Source organism: Pseudomyrmex gracilis, unplaced genomic scaffold (assembly GCF_002006095.1).
Source record: "Pseudomyrmex gracilis isolate BER0280 unplaced genomic scaffold, ASM200609v1 scaffold_851, whole genome shotgun sequence".
Lineage (NCBI taxonomy): Eukaryota > Metazoa > Arthropoda > Insecta > Hymenoptera > Formicidae > Pseudomyrmex > Pseudomyrmex gracilis.
Window position 1 is genome coordinate 28,637 of NW_018021435.1, and position 8,010 is coordinate 36,646.

Genomic DNA, 8,010 nt, shown 5'->3' on the forward strand with positions numbered 1-8,010 from the left:
CCTCCCCCTGCACCCCCTCCCCGAAAAAAAACCTAACCTAACCCTAACCTGTGTTGCTACTAGTATTAATTGTCACGATGCATAGTGCTTGTTCTGTGTTGAATCGTATGGTGTCGAATAATTTGGTGTCGAATAATTTCGTGTCGAATCGTACGGTGTCGAATAATTTCGTGTCGAATCGTTACGTCTTTCTCGCTAAAAACTGCAACTCCGCAACTGTGCGCGTTCTCGCTAAAAACTGCAACTATGCAACTTTGCGCGCACTGCGTATAAGGTTACATGCTGCGTGAAATAAGTATGTGCGAATAAATAACATATGTACAAAATACATAGTTGTTCTAAGCATGTTTTTTTTCATATTTGTGTTATATAAAAAAATGTACATATGTACCAAAAAACGTAGATGTATACATCTTGGAGACGCGGTATTGTCGTANAGCATTAAGAAGTATATACCATGCATATAGTAAATAGTACATACCTTGAAGTCCCCATATTGTCGCCACTATATTGCAGCCGCCATACCGGTGCCCGCCGCGTCATATCCTGTGACGCCATTATGTCGAACCGCCATATTGCCACGTGTGAAGTCGTCATAACAAAGCCCACCGCGTGTGAAGTCGCCATAATGTCGCGTGACGTCAGAGCTACGCCCCCGCGTGACGTCATAGTGACGTCACCCCTCCCCCTGTGACGTCATACCCCCTCTCCGCTTGACGTCATAGTGACGTCATATCCTGTGACGTCAGAGCCACGCCCCCGCGTGACGTCATAGTGACGTCACCTTCCCTCTGTGACGTCATATTCCCCCCCCCCTGTGACGTCATACTCTCTCCCCTTATGACGTCATACCCCCTCCTCTTTGTGTGACGTCACCCTTCCCCCTGTGACGTCATACCCCGCATCCCCCCGGAGCTCCTGAGCTAGAACTCTCCTTATATAACTACCCAATGACAAAGTTACTCAAAACTACTCTTTACTCCACAATACATATGCAATACTCACGAAAACAACGTTTATATTGTTACTCTCGCGTTGGAGGTACTGCCCAGTCGTTGGTCTCCACGATTTGCGCACACGACCCCAAGAATGAGAAGACGTGACTACTCTTAACAACACTTTATTGCAATACAAATTACCACAGAAAATCACAGGATCGTCCGTAACGCGTCGTGACAGCTTTGCGTCCCCGATACTTTTCACAACAACTTCGTTGCCCGGCGACGAACAATCGCGCCGAGCGCGCACCGTTACCCGACACATACGCGGTGACCGCCGCGTAACAATAGTAACACATGCAGCGCACAATGTACACAGCAAAAATATTCGAGATATTTTCTTATATATTTCTTTTGCTTTGACTTTTGAATAACTTTGTCATTTAATTTAGTGATGAGAAAAATAATAAATTTATTTATTACTTACGAGACATATTGACCTCAATGGCGTAACTTGTTTTCCACTTTTGTTTAGCGCTGCGCTTTTTGTCTTTTTAACTAAAAGATGACAAGCGCAACGCGGGCGCGACTTACGCGAAACAATTAAAAATCGCATACGTGTCGCTGCCACGCTGTGCGCTGCAGTCGTTTTCCGCGATTATTGCGTATATCATATTGTGGTGTATTTTGCAGTAAAGAGATGTGGCTTATTGTTGTCTATTTTGTAGATCATTTATAGTAAATATGTAATATTTAGTATCTGTAATATCAATCTGTGATTAAACTTGTATTACTGATTGATTGGATTTGTACTACTGATAGATTGATTGAAATTACTACGTGATTTTCTTGCAAGTCAACGTATATTCTGTACGTTAAACTTGCTTGATTAAGTTGTAACGTCAGTCAGAAAACTTATTTTAAAGTAAGTCAGTAAACTTATCTTACATTTTTTCTTTTTCTTGTCTACTAATTTAATTCTTTGGTTCTTGTCCTTTTGTCGTATAATAAAATGTGCGATTCACAAAAAAAAATCAAAGAGAAGTTGTTTAGAAGCTTGGCTTACAGATGACCGATATAAATCTTGGATACGGAAAGTACCGTCAAATGATAGTTTTTTTTATTGCACTATATGCAACAACAATTTTTCTTGTAACACGCGCATTTCAAGACATGCGGATTCTTCGTGTCATAAAAATAAGATTAAAGAAAACACATGTGTTTCCTTCAATAATAATAATGTGAATGTTAAACCAAATACTTCGGATACATATAAATTTCAAAAACAATGGTTGGAAATGAAGCAATTTCAACCTTGGTTATGCAAAGTATTGCATAACAATAAATTAATTTTTTGCTCATTTTGTGACAAATCTATGTCAGCAAGATTATCAAGTATTTATGAGCACGCAGAAACCGCAGCACACGTAACTAAAGAAAAGAATGTTGAAAAGAATCAAACAGCTGAAGACGTAACTATGGCAGACAAAACTTTATCATTCGAAGAGCAAAAGAAAGCAGCGGAAATTAAATGCGCTGCTTTTAGTGCCGAACACAATATTTCGCTTCGAACTGCGCCGAAAATTTTAAAATTCTTTCAACAAATAGGGAAAGACGTCAATGTATTACAAAGCATGACAATAAGTCGAATTAAATGTCAAAAGCTTATTTTGAACGTGTTATGTCCGATTGAAACGGATCGTGTCAACATTATTCAAAATACAAACTTTACTATTTTTATTGATGAAACGTCAGACATTTCTAATCACAAATGGATGACGTTTCTAGTTCGGTATGTTAATTCCAAAACATTAGATACTTCCTCGCAATTAGTCAAATTAATTGATATTGATGCAAAAGATTGCAGCGCGGATAAATTATTTGATGCGTTTAAATGTGAAATGAGAAAACTTAAAATTCCATTTTCAAATATTGTTGCCTTGTCCTGCGACAACGCGTCTGTTAACGGGCAAATATTCGTCGTTTAAGACAAAGCTTGAAAAATTTTGCATAAATTTATTGACATTTCCATGTCCTTGTTATGCCTCTGCGCTAATTGCTAATGCTGCATGTACTAAGATTCCACACTATTGCGAGGAGTTTGTAAAGAAAGTAGCAAGTTTTATTAATAGTAGTCCAAAGCGATCTGCTATTTTTCAAGAATTTAGTTAATGTTTTGAAGAAACAAATCACAAAATCCTAAAGTTGTGCGACACACGATGGTTTTCTCGACATTTATGTATTAAAAGAATTTTAAATTCTTAGGATACAATTAATAATTTTTTAACAGAAATAGTAGTAAGTGATAAAACACAGCCTGGAGAAAATTTATTATCTGTGATGCACAAACCTGATGTAAAAGCATATTTATTAAGCATATTTATTAAGCATATTTATTTTTGAAACAGTTTACATTTCTTTAATTCTTTTAATGCATTTTTTCAAGCTCTGGAAACAAGCATACAAAAATTACAACAAAATCACTTAAATTGTTAAATATTATATGTAAACATTTTTTAAATCCAGAGCTTTTATCTAATATAAATAATACTTTTAATTTTTTTAATAAAGCAAATCATAAATCTGTAAGCAAAGTAAACTTAGAAAGTGAGTGCGAAAAATATATTAAAGCCTTAAATGAACTAAGACACGCAGACGTAGTTGCAAATGTTAGAGAAAATTGTTTGCAATTTTACGTTATTGTTGCCAAAGATATTTGTACAAAATTACCAATAAACGACATATTTTTATCAAAATTATAAGTTTTTGAATTTAACATGGCTTTAAATAATATAGTAACAGAAAAGCTTCTTTTAATGACGTTTCTTTCGTCGCCCGAACCTTCGGTGGGTTTGACGACAATAGTTTAAGAAAAGAATGGTTTGCTTTACATTATAGTTTAACAGAAGCAGAAAATGAATATTTCTCAACATTAACTTTCAATGACATGTGGAAACACATTTTCCTACGTACACGTAAATATTTCAATTTAAAGTCTCTTCTAAATGTCGTTAGATCGCTGCCAAATTCAAATGCCGATTCAGAAAGAATCTTTTTTCTCTTGCCAGATATAAACACAAAAAAATGAAATAAACTTTTGTCTGTCACTGTCAATGCTACTTGCGTTATTAAATCAGCATTGAAAGCGAGAAGAGAAACAGCCGTAGACATAAACATTCATGAAAAACATTTGTATCTAATGGCAGCAAACAATTTGTACTCTGCATGTCCTAAAAAACAGAAAAGTCATTTGAGATTATATGCTGCAGATGATATTGAAGATGCTAGTCCCTCCACGTCTAATATGTGCAATAATAATGTTTAACTTACCATTTGGTCTTTATGTCAGAAATTCACATTTATAAGTAATAATTCACATTTATAAGTAATAATTATGTACACATTTAAATATACTAAAAATATGTAACTTTATTACTTGCAACTTTTAGTTATAGTATTAAGTAATATTTTATAGTATTAAGTAATACTTTATAGTATTAAATAATACTTTATAGTATTAAGTAATACTTATAGTATTAAGTAATACTTTTAGTTTGTCTAGCATTGTAGAATATTGTACATCTTCTTTTATAAATACTAAATGTGTTAACGCCTTAGTTTGTATGGTATTCTATGTCACACAGTCATATTTGTTATTAATAAATGTGGTTAAACTTTAGATGTCTGGCATTTTCTATACCCGACATTTACATGTAAACATAATAAATGTGTATTGAAATTCGACGGCAGGGCACCGATAGCACAGATTTCGTTTGCGCAGATCAACAGTTGCACAGATCCCGTTTGCCTAGATCCCGTNTAAAAGCATATTTATTAAGCATATTTATTAAGCATATTTATTTTTGAAACAGTTTACATTTCTTTAATTCTTTTAATGCATTTTTTCAAGCTCTGGAAACAAGCATACAAAAATTACAACAAAATCACTTAAATTGTTAAATATTATATGTAAACATTTTTTAAATCCAGAGCTTTTATCTAATATAAATAATACTTTTAATTTTTTTAATAAAGCAAATCATAAATCTGTAAGCAAAGTAAACTTAGAAAGTGAGTGCGAAAAATATATTAAAGCCTTAAATGAACTAAGACACGCAGACGTAGTTGCAAATGTTAGAGAAAATTGTTTGCAATTTTACGTTATTGTTGCCAAAGATATTTGTACAAAATTACCAATAAACGACATATTTTTATCAAAATTATAAGTTTTTGAATTTAACATGGCTTTAAATAATATAGTAACAGAAAAGCTTCTTTTAATGACGTTTCTTTCGTCGCCCGAACCTTCGGTGGGTTTGACGACAATAGTTTAAGAAAAGAATGGTTTGCTTTACATTATAGTTTAACAGAAGCAGAAAATGAATATTTCTCAACATTAACTTTCAATGACATGTGGAAACACATTTTCCTACGTACACGTAAATATTTCAATTTAAAGTCTCTTCTAAATGTCGTTAGATCGCTGCCAAATTCAAATGCCGATTCAGAAAGAATCTTTTTTCTCTTGCCAGATATAAACACAAAAAAATGAAATAAACTTTTGTCTGTCACTGTCAATGCTACTTGCGTTATTAAATCAGCATTGAAAGCGAGAAGAGAAACAGCCGTAGACATAAACATTCATGAAAAACATTTGTATCTAATGGCAGCAAACAATTTGTACTCTGCATGTCCTAAAAAACAGAAAAGTCATTTGAGATTATATGCTGCAGATGATATTGAAGATGCTAGTCCCTCCACGTCTAATATGTGCAATAATAATGTTTAACTTACCATTTGGTCTTTATGTCAGAAATTCACATTTATAAGTAATAATTCACATTTATAAGTAATAATTATGTACACATTTAAATATACTAAAAATATGTAACTTTATTACTTGCAACTTTTAGTTATAGTATTAAGTAATATTTTATAGTATTAAGTAATACTTTATAGTATTAAATAATACTTTATAGTATTAAGTAATACTTATAGTATTAAGTAATACTTTTAGTTTGTCTAGCATTGTAGAATATTGTACATCTTCTTTTATAAATACTAAATGTGTTAACGCCTTAGTTTGTATGGTATTCTATGTCACACAGTCATATTTGTTATTAATAAATGTGGTTAAACTTTAGATGTCTGGCATTTTCTATACCCGACATTTACATGTAAACATAATAAATGTGTATTGAAATTCGACGGCAGGGCACCGATAGCACAGATTTCGTTTGCGCAGATCAACAGTTGCACAGATCCCGTTTGCCTAGATCCCGTTTGCACAGAAAACTTTTCTACAGATCCCGATTACACATAGTCGTTATTATTACATTTGCGAAGTAAATATTTCGTTTATATCACACAGATGTAGTACATATGTGGGCGGGGGAGGGGCTCCGCCCCTCCCCTTGCACCCGCTCCCCAAAAAATCTAACCTAAACTAATCTATAATATGTCTGTGCAATCGGGATCTGTACAAAAGTTTTCTGTGCAAACGGGATCTTGGCAAAAGGGATCTGTGCAACTGTTGATCTGTGCTAAAGAAATCTTGGCTATCGGGATCCTCCCAAATTCGACATTTACATCTCAAAATACTAAATGTGCTTAAATTGTCTGGCATTCTAAATATCCGACAGTGACATCTAAAAATAATTTTTCTGTAAAATCTTAGTCTGTCTGGCATTCTAAATATCCGACAGTGACATCTAAAAATAATTTTTGTGTACAATCTTAGTCTGCCTGGCATTCAATATATCCGACATCCATGTTTGAAAACCTAACACAAATAAAAAATAAAATGTGGTAGAATAAGGCTACAGGCAAAGGTCCATGTTAAAAAATCTAACGCGCTATTAGTGGCACCTCCTGGATAGTGCGGAAGACCACTTCTTCATAATATTACCTATCATTATTGCAAAACATAAAACTTATATGTTATATAATTGTTGCAAAATTATTTAATATTGTAAGATGAAAGATCTCTGTAGCAAAGTTTATTTAATATTTTCGGTTCATTTTCTATAAGGAAATGCATGACATTTTATGTACAATATTTCAAAAAATTACATCGTTATCTATTGATTCCACAAATTGCGATGTCACCAACATGGAAATCTCGATGTGTGAAACGAGCGAGAAACATTGAACGGTGCGTGTCTAAACACATCTAAACTTTTATTTTTGCTGCTCGATTGATGTAACAATATAATATGAGAATATATATTGGACAATTTGTGTAAAAAAGGAGATTGAAAACCTATATTAAATATCATATAACATTAAATCAATGTTTTTATTTAACTTATGTCTCACAAAGCTTTACACACAAGTTTGTTTTCAAAGACGTACAATATTTATATATTTATATTTTTTTCCACAATTTACAGTCTTGGAAAAAGAACGTAATATTATTGATGATAGTAAAACATTTAAAGATGCATTATATATTTTTTGGAATTATTACATATGAGGTAACTGAAAGAATTCAAAAGTTTTTTGAATATTGGAAGTTATTAGTGTTTTTTTTAATATATTTTTGTTTTGTAAATTATGACAAGAATCTACATTTTTCAGACATATAATCTCAATATATTTACTTCATATTATACAAAATTCACATAATTAATATATTATATTCATATGATATGAATAAAATACTTTAGAATTGTACATCTGTAAAATGTAGATTCGTTTCGTGATTTACAAATTAAAAATATAGAAAAATTAGTAATACTAATAATATAGTTTATACAGGGTGTCCCAGAATTGGTTTAACATCNCTCGTAGGCAGGTAGAAGCAATAAACTTGAGGTGAAAAGTCCTATACCATTTTGCTAGATTCGCAATAGTTACTGAGATTTTAAGTAACAAAGATCCGCGAATAAGCATGCATCGGGCTGTCTTACGCGCGTACGACTGCCCGCCGCGCTTCGCGCGCTAATGGTGTTACCCATAGCGACATATTGGAGGAGCTAATATAACTGCATATACTATAACATATACATATTAAAATGTAATTGTGTGAAGCGCGCCGGGCTGTCCTACGCGCGTAAGACAGCCCGATGCA